This window comes from Macaca thibetana, chromosome 17 (genome assembly GCF_024542745.1).
Source record: "Macaca thibetana thibetana isolate TM-01 chromosome 17, ASM2454274v1, whole genome shotgun sequence".
Lineage (NCBI taxonomy): Eukaryota > Metazoa > Chordata > Mammalia > Primates > Cercopithecidae > Macaca > Macaca thibetana.
The window spans coordinates 25,899,448-25,914,488 of NC_065594.1; positions in this window are offsets into that span (position 1 = coordinate 25,899,448).

A 15,041-nucleotide genomic window follows, 5' to 3' on the forward strand; every position below is an offset into this window, starting at 1 on the left:
GAGGTACCTACCTGTCAGTGTTTTTGAATGAAATAAATATGTAGTGTTTTCAACACACCAAGTCACCAGTCAATATACTACTGCTTAAATAAATCAATCAATGATTTCTGGACACAAAAATTAAAAGTAATATTCATTCATAGTCATTTTGCTTTTTATTCATCATTCATTCAAAAGACACTAACTATCCATAGAAAAAACTAAATTACCCAAAGGAGGTTATTATCTGGTAGTGGAGAAATGTAAAGCAACAATTAGAAAACATTGCAATCAGGGCTAAATAAAAGCATGGATGAGACACTGAAAACTGGCACAAATATTTATTCTATTAAAATCTTAGCCTGTAGCTCATATTTAGTATGGAGGCAGAAAGAAACAGCCAAAGTTATACAAGAAAATTGTTAAATGTCATTTAGTTTCAGAATTCCATGGAAGGCTGACAGAATTTCTGGAAATCTAAATATGAATGAAATTAACAACATTTAACAAGGGCAAGACAAACTGGAAAATTCAATTTAAGTGATAGAATTAGCACTATCACTATGCCTACCAGCACATACACACACACACACACACTCACACAGTCTCCAAATTTGCTATTTGAAATAATAAAATGTTTAGTGCTGTATTGTAAAAATACCATTTCAGTTTCCTATAGTGTTATTTTCATTTTATTTTCTCTATTTTGTAGTGAGTATGTTTTGCCCAATTATTTGAAGAATTTTTATGCTGAAGATTTCTAAATATGTGTATTTTTAAAATACACTTAAACGACTGAATATTGTATGCTATTTTCAAATATACACAGCCCCAAAGTTTCAACACCTGACTTGCTGCTTGAGTAAGCCAATGGACTAGCAAAGCAATACAAGACTAGAAATACGCTGATGAAAGGAGAAAAGAACAAACAGAAAAAGGGGTAACCTAGCGACGTTTCAACAGCGAAATAGCTAAAGCAAGTGTTTTGGAGATAGAACATTTATATTGGCAGTCTAGTGCTGTAAAATAACACAGTTCTAAGAGTTAGACCTCAGTTTAAATTCTACTCTGCTACTGTATAAACTAGGCAAGTTATGCTGAGCTTTACCTGTAAACTGGGATTGAAAATAATAGTAGCTGGAATATTATTTTGAAATAATAATATTCCAGCTACTATTTTGAGACAGCTATCCTGTTTCAAAAAGGCAGAATCTCACTCTGTCACCTAGGCTGGAGTACAGTGGCGTGATCCTAGCTCACTCACTGTAGCCTCATACTCTTGGACTCAAGTGGTCCTCCTCCCTCAGCCTCCTGAGTAGCTAGGACTACAGGTGCACACCACCACACCTGGCTACTTTTGAAAAAATTTTGTAAGGATGGAATCTTGCTATGTTTCCCAGGCTGGCCCTGAACTCCTGGCCTCAAGTGGTCCTCCTGCCTTGGCCTTCCAGAGTGCTGGGATTGCTGACATGAGCCACCACGCCTGGTCAAGTAGCTGAAATATTTGATTGAGTACTTACTGAGGGTCAGACACACGCCAAGCATTTTACTTGGATTGCTATTGTGAATAGTGCCGCAATCCAAGTAAAATGCTTGGCATGTGTCTGACCCTCAGTAAGTACGGTAAAATATTTCAGCTACTTGACTTGGATAAGCTTTTATTAATCCTAATATCAGCTCCACGAAGTAGATGCTATGTTTGCCCCTCATATAGATGAGGACACTGAGATGCAGGACAAGGCTGAGACTTGGTCAAGGATTTGAAGCTGATGGGTGGCTGCATGGCATATCGACAGCGGTTCCCTGACTCCAGTTCTAACCGGCTCCTCAGCTTGTGGTTTCTCGGGAACCTGAGCTCTCCTCATGACCTGAGGAATTTCAAAGGCTTTGAAGGAAGCTTGGTGGAGTTCCCTGCATCTCTTATTGTCATCTCAAGGAGTGATGCTAGAAGAGTGCTATTCCCGGGCACTTCCCCTCTTTTGTGACGCTGTGGTGTGCTCCTCCTTATCCCTCTATTCATAGTAGATTTTAAGACATCGTTATTCACATAGCTCAACTTCTTCATGCTAGCCCAATCTTCTCTTCAGGGAATCCTTTTCTACTATTTCTTGTTCCAAACTGAAAACACATTTTCTTCTCCTGAGAACTATATCTCCTCCCTACTCTCCTGTTCATAGTGTTTGGCATTTATAATCAGCTGCTAATTTCTCTTGGTTAAATACAGAGCAATGGGATTGAACCTAAGGGAGGGAACCAGAATTTTCTCTATCTTTAGGGATCTAGGGCCCCTGGATTTCACTACCATGAGGGTTAGTGGTCATATAAAGCTATTCACACTGCACCAGGCAGTGTCAGGAACTCTGATCATCTAATGAAAGCTACAGACGCTCTTCCCAGAAAGTGAAGTGTATGTGAATGCTCTCAAAAGTTTTATATAACTACAGGAAAGTCCATGGACCCCAAAAGGCAAATCCTAGCCATGTTATCAAATAGATGTTCACTTAATAACAACTATCATTAATAGCTGACTGAAGAAATGATATGGCATCCATATGTATACAAGCATATTGGCATTTAACTAGGAACAAATAAGGCAGTTCCTTTTCTTATCAGAAGGAGGGGCACTAGAACAAGGATCATACAAGCGAAGAGAGATTAGGATACAGTCAAGTCCGTAAGATAAGAGATAGCAATAAATGATCAGCGATAGGCATTTTGTAAACCATATTCTAAACATATGATAATGCATGGATAGTAACCAAAGATATTCTTCAAAGGGCAATGAGTCACTAACTAAAGTAGTTATCCCAATGCAAACTGTTGACCCGGGAGAGCAGCATGTGTCATGAATAAAAATGACAAGACGTCAAAGTACATAAGGTGAGAACTACAGAGTACACTGCCACAGAAACGCATGCTTGGCTAAAGGTTTTCACATGTTTCTGGCAGAGAGGAATTGGAAGTTTGTATTACAGCGCACACTTATACTAGGTTGTTCATATACATACATATACTCTGGTTAACTATATGCTGCTCTCGTTCCATTGATTAGATTTTCTTGGTCTAAACTATAATAAAAGTTGACATTTCTTTTTCAGATAGTGTCATTCACTGTCTCACCTAATTTATACAACTTCTTAAAATAAGTCTCATTATTTAAGTATATAGCTAGAACTTTAAAAAAAAAAAAAAAAAAAAAGGATTTGAACTCAGTTTCAAATATCTGGTTGTTACCACTATCCTTTGTTGCTGCACTGAACTTTTTCTTTTGTAGTCTTCATAAAGTACTGGATTAAAAATTCTCCAGGTTTTGTTTGAAATGGCTAGAGTGGACACACCCCAATTAACCACTGAAACAAAAATTCTGGTAGTTAGAGTAAGCAATGAAGATAAGGCATGCCTCTTACAGAAGATTCATTCCAGAGTTAGTTCCTATAGCAAAGCCTCTCTGTTCATCTCTCTAAATGTATCCCCCACTTACCCTACATTCATATTCTACTATAGTCAGGCTGTTTATACAGCAGTCCCTTAATATTTTTATTTGATCTGTAAATTTTTCCACATGCCTTTCTTTTTGTCCACGATGCTCATTCTCCTGCAGTCTTCTTGATCATACCTGCCATAGAACTCCTCCTTGCCACTTTCAGACACAGTGATCATGTACCTATTGGCACCGTTTATCTTCACTTGCCCATGGGCCAAACTGCACTCCAGCCTGGGCAACAGCGTGAGACTCCGTCTCAAAAAAAAAAAAAAAAAAAAAAAATATATATATATATATATATAAATCCCTTTTCATTGGTATTTGTCTCTTTTCTGATATGCACACTCTAGCTCTCCAATCAAATTGTCCGTCTCTGAAATGTGATCTTAAATCTATTGCTTTTTCCAATGTCTTTCTGGTATCTGGCTCTCAACAAGCCTTCAATTAAAGTCAGAGGTTGATGATAGTGAGAGATGATGATGATGACAGTGATGTTTATGTTAACTGATATCTTAAGAACTAGTCTATCCACATAATCTAATAATATAAGTTAAAAAATTAGGCCTGGTGTAGTGTCTCACGTCTGTAATCCCAGCACTTTGGGGGGCTGAGGCAGGTGGATCACAAGGTCAGGAGTTCGAGACCAGCCTGGCCAATATGTTGAAACTGCGTCTCTACTAAAAATACAAAACTTAGCCAGACGTGGTGGTGCGTGCATGTAATCCCAACTACTCAGAGGCTGAGGCAGCAGAATCACTTGAACCCGGGAGGCAGAGATTGCAGTGAGCCAAGATTGCACCATGGCACTCCAGCGTGGGTGACAAAGTGAGACTCCATCTCGAGAGAAAAAAAAAAAAAGAAAAAGAAAAAGATAAACAAGTATAAGGCTAACATTTACTGAACACTTATTATTATACATTACAGACTGTTCTTATCTAGTCCTTTCCAAACCTCTATGAGTGATAGAATTCTTCTCATTGTAATGGGTGCAGAGAATCTGAGGAACTTGTCCAAGGTCACACACAATTAGTGACAGAGCCAAAACTCTGGCCATTCTGGGCCCAAATCCTTGCTCTTCTTCACTTTGCTGAAACATCATGAGAGCGGAGGAACCTTGATAAGAAAGCCAGGTTGCATCAGGCCCAGCCTAGGTATGATGAACCAACAATTGCCACCTGGTGATAAAGATTTGCTTTACAGTCTTTCTAGTCACTGAGATTCAAATTGGTATTTTGAAAGCACGAACTTTCCAGGCAATCCTTAGTTAACACCTTAGTGTTTACGCCAATTTAGCTCCAGGTGTGTACTCAGGCACAACTTAAATTCACAAAATACCTTGCTCCTGATAAATATAGCCCTTTATAAGACAAGTCACATCCAAACGGAAGGAAAGGATACAGCATTCTAAAATATCAGCACTCTTACAGAGGCTTTTACAAAAGAAAGATACAATTAACCATATAAAATACCCTTTTTAAGAATACTCTACCGCTGGTGTGCAGGAAGAAGAAAAAATTATCACCCTTTGTTTTCAGTAACCTTCTTGACCAGCTTAGGAGAAATGTCAGCTTACAGTTCAAGAGACCTCAGATACTTGGCTTCCCTGTATCTGCTACATGTTCTTTGGGATGCAATTGGCTTTTCCTGGCTTTATTTTTTCAATTTTAATGAAAATAAATTGAACATATTGCTATAGAAATAAATGCTAACCATTCTGTATTACACTGCTTTCATTATGATATAAAATCATCACTATTAATTAAAAATTCTTAACAGTTAGAGACTAGATCTTCTCCAATTAAAAAAAAACACCACTGTTTAGTGATCTTTTGGCCATTTTGGAATTATATCTTTTATTAGAATGAAGATAACTTTTAGAGAAACAGTATCGTTTATACAGCAGAATCATGCAGAATGATTTACTCAAAAACAACAACGAAAAAAGATTTTGCTTATTGCTTAATGTTTTATCTATTTTGATTGTTTTCAATCATTTGTAAAATAAAACAGATAAAAATCTAATTTAAATCTTCACTGTCTCTACCTATGTAGACACTAGCAAATTAGGGCACCCATGTCAGCCAAAAGTTTCAAAGCAATAGTCCACCATTGTCCCTACTTCCTAAAGACCCATTCGTCTCACAAGCCACTCCAATAAACTGTTTATAGCTTGGTGAACATTATTTAGTCCTATTCTTATTGGACCTCTGCAATGCTTTTGGCACTGTTAAGGTCTCTTACCTTTTTAAAATCCTTTCTTCATTGGATACCTCTGGCTCATCTTGAATCTCTCGTATTCCTTTCCTGTCTTCTTTGTGGGTTTCTCTTATTTTTCTCATCCTTAATTTTTGGTTTTCACCAAAGTTAGTTGTTGGTTCACAGCTTTTTGATGCTATTTACTCTTCCTGCATCTTAGGTGATGTCATGTAAATTTTTATGGCTTGTATTACTACCTATATGCAGGTGACCCCCAAAGCTACATTTCAACTCAAAGAATCCACCCAGAGCCTCATACTCATATGTCCAAATGCATCTCATCTGTCCCATAAAAATATCAAACTCAACATATACAAAACTAAATTCGTCATACTTACATCTAAACCTGCTCTCCCCTCATTTTCTCTATTTCAATGCCACTGTCATATGCCCAGTCCCTCAAACTAGAAACCTGAAAAGTCAGACAATTCCTTTGTCTTTTTCACACTCCAGATTAAATAAATATTTGGCCAATATTCCCTTACATGTAGGTCTCCAATCCATCCCCTCACCTTCAACATGGTCCCATCACTATACGGTGTTTCAGATCCTTGTCTCTTATCTGCACCATAACAACCCCAATGTATTTCCCTTCTTCTAGTAGCCTTATCACTTCTCCCAAGCTTTCAGAGAGACCTACCTGAAACACAAAGATGTCTTGTCCATGAGCAAAAAGTTCCATTGTTAAACTTACACTTTCTGGCCTCTTCATACCACTTCAGCTTCACCTTTGTGCATCTTTCCACCTTCTTCTTTAAGTGAACTCCACGTGCATCCTTGAGCCCTCCATGCTGATCCTTTCCCTGAGTCCAGCTCAGGCACGCCTCCTTCATTCCAATGAGTTAAACCTTTGCTATCCTTTTAAATATTATTCAGTTGCCTCCTCTTCTAAAAAGTCTTCCCTGCTCTGTCACCTGGCTATGTTAAACGTCCATCCTCTATGTTCCTAGGAATGTCCAGGCATATCTCTGTTACTGCACCTGCCATATTATATTACATTTTAATATATTACAATGCATATATATCCATATTTATCTTTCTCCCTTTAGTCTTGAGGGCAGTCTCTCTAGAATACTCATCTTTGTATGCCCGATACCAAGCACAGTGACCAACATAGAGTAAGTTGTCAATACAATGTTTTTTAAATGAATGAATTAATGAAAAATAGTTCCAAATTGCTACAGTTTTAATCAGATACACTTGCATAAGATACTTTCACTTCTTCTTCTACCCTATCTAGATACATTTTTCTCTGTTAAATCTTACACGGAGAGATTTTATTTGCAACATCAGCAAAATAAACTAATAAAAATATTGGCTAGAACATATTTATTAGGTGTCAGGCACTATGCTAAGTGCTTTATATTTACGTTCTCATTAATCTTTTAAAAAACTCTAAGATAGGCCCTACTATTATCCTCACTTTACTTATAAGAGATCAGAGGCTTAGAGAGATTAAGTTTCCCAAAGTCACACAATTAGGAGGATCATGAGGTTGGCATTCGACCCACATCATCTGACTCTACTGTCTCTCATGGTATCATTTAATAACAACAACAACACAGAGTGGCTACATAGGCATTCATGGGAAGTCAGAAAAGTATTCAAAGAAAAGATTATCTCTATATTGAGCCTTGAATATTGAGCAGAGGCCTTGAATATTGAGCAGAGGCTCCACATGGAAATACACACAAACACACACACACACATACACACACACACACACACAGAGAGAGAGAGAGAGAGAGAGAGAGAGAAAAGAACATCTCGGGCTGAGAAAATCTCTCCGAGCTAAAAATTCAAGGAGGGAAGAATGTAAGAATGTGGAATGATCAGAAAAGTTGAAGAACCTCTGAACCATGGGATGTGGAAGGGTACTGACAGGGTAATAGGCTGAAGAGATGAGTTGGTACAAGTCAGAGGGCTATGGATACTGTGCAAAGAAGTTTAGAATATTTTCTTAATAGAGAACCAGTTTAGTATTTAATGCCATCAGAAACATAACTTGTTCAGGAAAGTGAAGGATTTATTGAAATAAGAAGATGTTATATAAAGACCAACACTTGCATTTTTTGTATTTCTTTTCTTATCTTTCTATATTTTAATATATTCATGAAGTACTTCAGATTGTATACATATATTATAAATATTAAATCTATAATTATATAATATCCTATATATGTGTCTCCAGCTGTATTTAAAATATCCAGGCTAGGAAAAACTTGTTTTCTATCTCTTTTGTTTATATCATAATGCCTCCCATGCTGCTCTGAACAAAGTAAGTGCTAAATAAATGCTCATTTAATAACTTAGTAGTGTATCCTTGAACATTAAGTTTTCTAGAAGGCATAGATTTACTGTTCTTAATCTTTCTTTGGAAGAGAACTGTTGAGATAAAAACACTTCTATGTTAAACATATAAAATACAAATTTTGAATCAAGTATTGGTTTTCCAGGGGAAAAATTAACCATAACTTGAGATTATTGTAACTTTAAATATATAGTATATGTAAAGGTTAGACAAGGTGGTCACTACTCAGAAAGATGTGCTTTGTTTTCCAACTTCGATGCGGTATGGTTTTTTAAATGTATCTTCTGTGCTGATTGCCTTTAAATAAGAAATTGTGTGTGTGTGTGCATGTGCATGTGGTGTGTATGTGCACATGTGTCATGACACATGAGTAACAATGAGCTTGAAGGCTTTTGTACAGGGTGATGATGAATATTGATTGCATTCATGAATTGTTATCTATGAGCTGCTTCTCTGTTTTTTAAGGGAATTGGTTATTAAGCAATGCGAGCTTTTAATGCTGAGTCCTATAATTATTGTGATGTCTTTTCTAACAGCTGTGTTCTCTATATGTGTATTTTTAGCAAAGTGATTATAAAAGCAGAAGTACACATCCTTCTGCCCAGAGTCCTCTCTACCTGCATCCATCAATTTTCCTGTCTTTTTCATCCGATAAACAGCCATCCCACTTAGTTTGCAGTGAACTGTTGATTTTAGGGGATCTTATTTTAAATTGCTGGATATACTCACTCTCTTTTCTTAATAAGAATATGTCCTGGACAAGTGTTATATGGATATTTGAATTTTAATGGATATTCAATGTTTACAGATGTCTTTCTCTATCTGAGATTGTGATGCCAGAGGATGTCAAGGTGTCATCAAATATTCTTAAAGGCCTTTGCCTTATCCCTCCTAACCTAATCCCACTTATTCATTTGTCAAGCATTTATAGGACATCTATTATGCATAAGAAAAAAATTACAGTCATGAGCCATTTCCTCTCTGTGTTTACACTGTAGCAAGCAAACTGAAATTATAATATATGGCAAATGCCACAACTAGATATCCACAGAGTATTAAGAAAGCCGAAAGGAGGGAACTTAGCACCAGTGGGAGGGTCAGAGAAACCTAGAGGAGAGGCCAAATGAGAAGAAAGCTTAGAAAATCTCACAGCTCTTAGTGCCCAAGGCCTTTAACCAACCCATCCTTCCCAAAGCTATTTCCAGGTCTTCCCATAAGCCAAATCAAGCAGTTGCTTAATCTGAACATGAGAATCTGTCATATTCAGTTCTTAATTAACTATATTATATTTTATTTTAAAAGAAAAGTTAACAATAGTTATCCAACAAGCATTCACTGAGCATCTATTGAGTGTCAGGTATTATGCTAAGTGTCTGGTACATATAAATAAAGCATTGTTCCTATATTAAAGAAACTAAAAGAAAACCTCAAATAATCAGTAATTAATGTATACATACAGTAATTAGAATTACATATACTGTGATTTGTAGGGTCACAGAGAAAGTGGTTGCAACCCAGTAGCATTCAAAGTGGGGATGAGAAGTGAGAAGGCCAGCAAACACTCCACGCATGACACAACGCTTGAGTTGAATGGGCTGAGTAGGTTGAGTAAGTCACACAATTAGAAGATGGTGGGGCTGGAATTTGAACTCACATCATCTGACTCAACTGTCTCTCTTGGTATCATTAGAAAATTATTGAGTGTTTACATAGGCGTTCATGGCAAATCAGAAAGTCTTCACAGAAAACGGTGTATGCTGAGTAAATTAATAATCTCAGAAGTGCAATAAACTATAGAGGTCTATAGCACATAAACTGTGATCAAAAAAGATTATCCCAAAAAGCATAGCATGAATGAATCTTGAAGATTCATTAGGTGTAAAAGGGAGAGAAGGTATGTCAAGGAAAAGTATTAACACATCAGAGAACATGGAGGCATGACACACCTTTTTTTTTTTCAAGTTAAGAAAGTTATCTTCTATCCCTAGTATTTCTGATGATTTTTAAGTTATAAATAATCATTGAAATTTATCAAATGACTATGATAACTCTTGAGGCAGTTGAAACTATTATTCACTTTTAGTTCTTTAATATGATTGATTTGATAGGTTTTTTACTTTTGAATTATTCTTGGATTCCTGGAATAAAACCTTCTTGATCATGATTTATTTAAATGAACAGCAGATTCACTCATGTAAAATTTTATGCAGAATTTTGAAATCTATATACTAGGACTATAATCTGTATATGTGTGTGTATGTGTATGCATGTGCTGTTCTTAACATTTTTTAGAAATGAGTTTATAGAGGCTTTAAAAAATGGACTGGGCATTTCCCCCTCTATTTTTCAGAAACAACTATAAAAATGTGAATTTTCTTTTGTCATTTTTTCCACTAGCATTTCTTATTCTATGTATTTGCATGTTTGTGGGTTTTTATTATTATTATGTTATCTCAGAAGTTCCCAGCCCAGGCCGTATAAGAAAATCATCTGGGACACATACACATACATATTCTAATAGCTAGGCTCTGCCTAGGTATGCTAACAGTTAAGTTAGAAACTCTAGAGTTGGTCGGGCACAGTGGTTCATGCCTGTAATCCCAGCACTTTGGGAGGCTGAGGCAGGCGGATCACCTGAGTTCAGGAGTTCGAGACCAACCTGGCCAACATGGAGAAACCCCGTCTCTACTAAAAATGTAAAAACTACGCAGGCACAGTGGCATGCATCTGTAGTCCCAACTACTTGGAGGCTGAGGCAGGAGAAATGCCTGAACCAAGGAGGCAGAGGTTGCAGTGACCCGAGATTGTGCCACTGTACTCTAGCCTCGGCAACAGAGCAGGACTCTGTCTCAAAAACAAACAAACAAAAACAAAAACAAAACTCTAGAGATAACGCATCATCTATTAAAACACACACACACACACACACACACACTATTTTTTAAATCTTTCCATGTGATGGTAATGCACAGCCAAAACATTATTGGATTAATGTATTCTTCTTCAAATAAAAAGCTGTTGGATGGATACATATAATATTTTTCTGGTATTTGTCATTCTTTTTTATGCTTTTATATAATGCTTCCTTTTCTAATAGAAAACCATTATATGCTTCATTGCACTTACACCATTTCTACTTCTATAGTTGTATGCGGGCTACTTGTGTCTTCTCCACTGGGGCCCTGCTTAATTAGAGGAGAACTTGTTGTGTCTGTTTTACTTATTCTTATATATCTAGGGTCTAGCATAGTTCTAGGCAAGTAGTAGATCCTTTACAAATACTTGTTGAGCTGAAAGTTTTAACCATATATGAGCAAACAGTCTAAAAGTCTCTACAAATTTACATGACTTTGATTATGCATTAAAACTTGGAGATAATCATACCATATTTTAAATCTGGTTGAACCCTAGAAGGATGTTGAGATATTTGAATTACTTAAGTCCATAAAGGTCAAAATAAAGTCAAAGGTTTATATACAAGACCCAGCTGGATGCTGACTAGACAAACATTGTCCTCTTTAGCCTTTATTCTATTCCTTTACAGCAGTTACATGTGGACTGAACAGCCATGACCAATCCTGTGCTAGAACTACTGGGTCAGTTACACTTTAGAGCACAAGTCATGCTTGAGGGAATCCATTGCTGTCTCCATCAACATCACCATTCTATTTCATCTTTGAGTCAGAACCTGCTAACTTTAAGAAGGTACTGCTTGCCTAGAACTATGCTAGATCCTAGATATACGAGGATTTCTGTTATTTTACCTTGAGACTCTCTAAAAGGGCAACAGAAACACTCAAAAATCTGAAAACCCAGCATTTATAAATGGCCATTTTTTATGAACAGGAAGTAGAATAGAAGAAAAATGTAAAGGAAGTTAAAAGAGCAGACTTTCAAATTATTTTTCATCTTGGTGGGAAAGAAAAAAAAACCTCCCTGGAAGCTTGCTCAGTATAGGAAGTGTGGATATTCTTGGCCTAATTCCTGTCTAGCACTTCTCTGCACTGTTCCTCTCTCTGCCACACCTCCCCCAGCCCTCAGCTAAGGAGTCCTTATTTGCATAATTAAACTGCTTGACAGGGATGCTGAGAGAGTGGAACAAGGCATGCACAGAGCCAAGTATTCTTCAAATACCATCCTTACCCACATCCCTACTACACAAGGGAAACTGTTAAACCATTTGAAGAGAAAAGGGAAGTTGCATATTGATATTCAAAATGTCTATGGCACATGTTTTATGAAATCAAAAAGTCTATCAGGGATCTACTGGCCTGAGGACAGAAAGAAATGAAATACAGCCAAGGGGAAAATATGAGGATGAGTGAGAACGAAAATGGAAAATTTAAATGCATTTTGGAGCTCTTGGAGCTGGTCAAGGCTGACCCTATGTATGGGTGGAGCTAATGCTGTCCATGGTAGGCAGGACATCATCCATAAGACTCTAGCCAGTAGAGGCACTCATTACCTTCAGGAAACTACTCCCAAAGTGCACCCAAGTTATCTGATGGTTGATGATCAGTAAAAAGCATATACATCTGGGAGAATTAATTAAGATTTTGCTTTTCCTCAGAGCACTGAGGAATAAGATGAAGGACTAATCCTGAGAAGGGGATAATTCTGGAGGGCCAGTAAAGGGAAAGTCTCAAGCAGGTAAAGTTTGACCTGAAAGAACACTGCAACACAATGCCTCAGGCACAAGCGTTGCTGTGGGAAGCAACAGGAACTTTGCCTTCCTCAGTTTTGCCTTAGGCTAGCGTTGCTAATGTTTCTAATCACCAGACATTTATTAATAATGTTAGCAGGAGAAATTGGTTAAAATATTTGTGAGGTGGGACATCTGGATTTTGACATATTTTGGCTAAAGACTGAATGGGGTGTTGGCCCAGGGCAACAGAGCCCTTCTTGGTGGAAGTTATTGGGTTTTCCACCAACAACACAGACTCAGCCCGAAGCATGCCCTGTATCTTTCCTGAGCATCACCTGCTGGCCAATCATCACCAGTTTAATGTCCACCATGCAGTAGCATGTAACAGTAGTCATGCTGTTTAGGGTGAACCTCAGCATCCAGGAGCCATTAGTCCAAGCTAATGCCTCTCCTGCTGAACATAAGCATCATGACAACAGATGGGTCATATGATTTGTTTATTGCCGTATTTCCAGTACCTAAACCAATGTCTATTATGTGGTCGGTCAGCACTAAATAAATATTTGATCAACAAATGAATGAATGAGCAAACAAGAAGCTAACGTGGAAGCAAAGTAGAGTGACCAAATCATCTAGGTTTTAAAACTGAATGTCCTGCATCCTGGAACCACCTCAGCCCTTGGCAAAGCAGCAGCAGGGTGACTGATGAACCTAATGCGCAGCCAATCACATGGCTGAAGCTCATGTATCGACATGAGAGTTTATCCCTCCAAAAGATGTTTTCTGAGCATCTAGTATGTGCCAGACACTGCTCTAGACACCGAGACTAGGGCAGCGAAGAAGACACACAAATGCCTACTCAAATGGAGCTTATATTCTGGTGTGGCTGTCATTAAATATACAAATAGATATATACATATTATAATAATATAAGATCAGGGGTGAGATTTTCTGTGGAGAGCAATGAAACAGCATAAAAGATAGAGTGATGGGATGGGAACACTGTTTTGGATATGGTGGTCAGCACAGGTCTCCCTGGAAAAAAAGTGTATAGGTCCTGAAGCAGGATTATGCTAGGCCTGTTGGAGAAATCAGACATTGTTATGATTTCAATTACCTTCTAGGGTTGTAGGCCAGGAAAACCAGCCTGTATGACTACTTCTCTTTAGTTGTTCATTTCTTTATTCATTCCCTTATTTCAAAAACACTTTTCTAAGTGTCTACTATGTGCCAGGAGCTATGCCACATACTGGCATAGAAAGATGACATTGTTATGCCACATACTGGCATAGAAAGATGGCATCGTCTTACTCTTGTCCATCTATTCCCATAAAGAACAAGGCCATTCCCCAATATTCTCAGGAGGTGCCAGAGGTTACACTCTGAACAGGCCGAACAGACTGCAACCCTGCAGCCTGACTAACTTCTATCATTGACATTGCTTGGGACCTCTTGCTGTTAAGTCTGACTCAGGAGGTTTGTCACTGCAACAATTACAGAGTTGAAAGGACTCACAAAACTTTATAGGGTTTATTTTACTAAAACTTTAATAAAGGTGAGGACACAGTATAGCAAGAAAATAAAGTGCAGACAAACATCAAAGCGGTCTGAGGCTTCCAGGTAGAGTTTCTAGGGTCCTCTCTCAAAACAGCATGGGCTGCACTTCATCTTTGAATTATGAACCACAGAGATATTTGCAAAGATACTTTGGTCCCGGGGAAGCCAAGGCACAAATTTACAGAGAGATCTTTCATATTTTATTGATGGTGCAACAAAATCAAGCTGCCTGTTAAACCAGTTAAATCACTGACAAACCATTTCAGTAAACAATGCAGAAAAGGTAGCACAGTTGCATGCAGGGGAGTTTTGGACTTTCATCAGCACATTATAAATCACTAACAACTACTTTTCATCCTTATCTTAGCTGAATGTCAATATTAGTGTTCCAGGAATCACCACAGTTAAGCATAGGGCTACCATACACCAGACACAAGTTAACTCAATCTATACATAGTTACTAGTCCCTTTCAAGAAAGCCTCCCACCTAGGTAAGTTCATCTTGCCTTTCTTTCCTGTCCCCAATTCCTAGCACATTCCTCAATGTACTGGAATTTTAGCTTCTCTGTGCCTTTGCCGCTGTAACTGACACTGCCCACAGCGCTAAGCTGCAAAAAAAAAATGTGAAACTCGGCCGGGCGCGGTGACTCACGCCTGTAATCCCAGCACTTTGGGAGGCCGAGGCGGGAGGATCATGAGGTCAGGAGATCGAGACCATCCTGGCTAACACAGTGAAACCCCATCTCTACTAAAAATACAAAATATTAGCCAGGTGCGGTGACGGGCGCCTGTAGTCCCAGCTACACGGG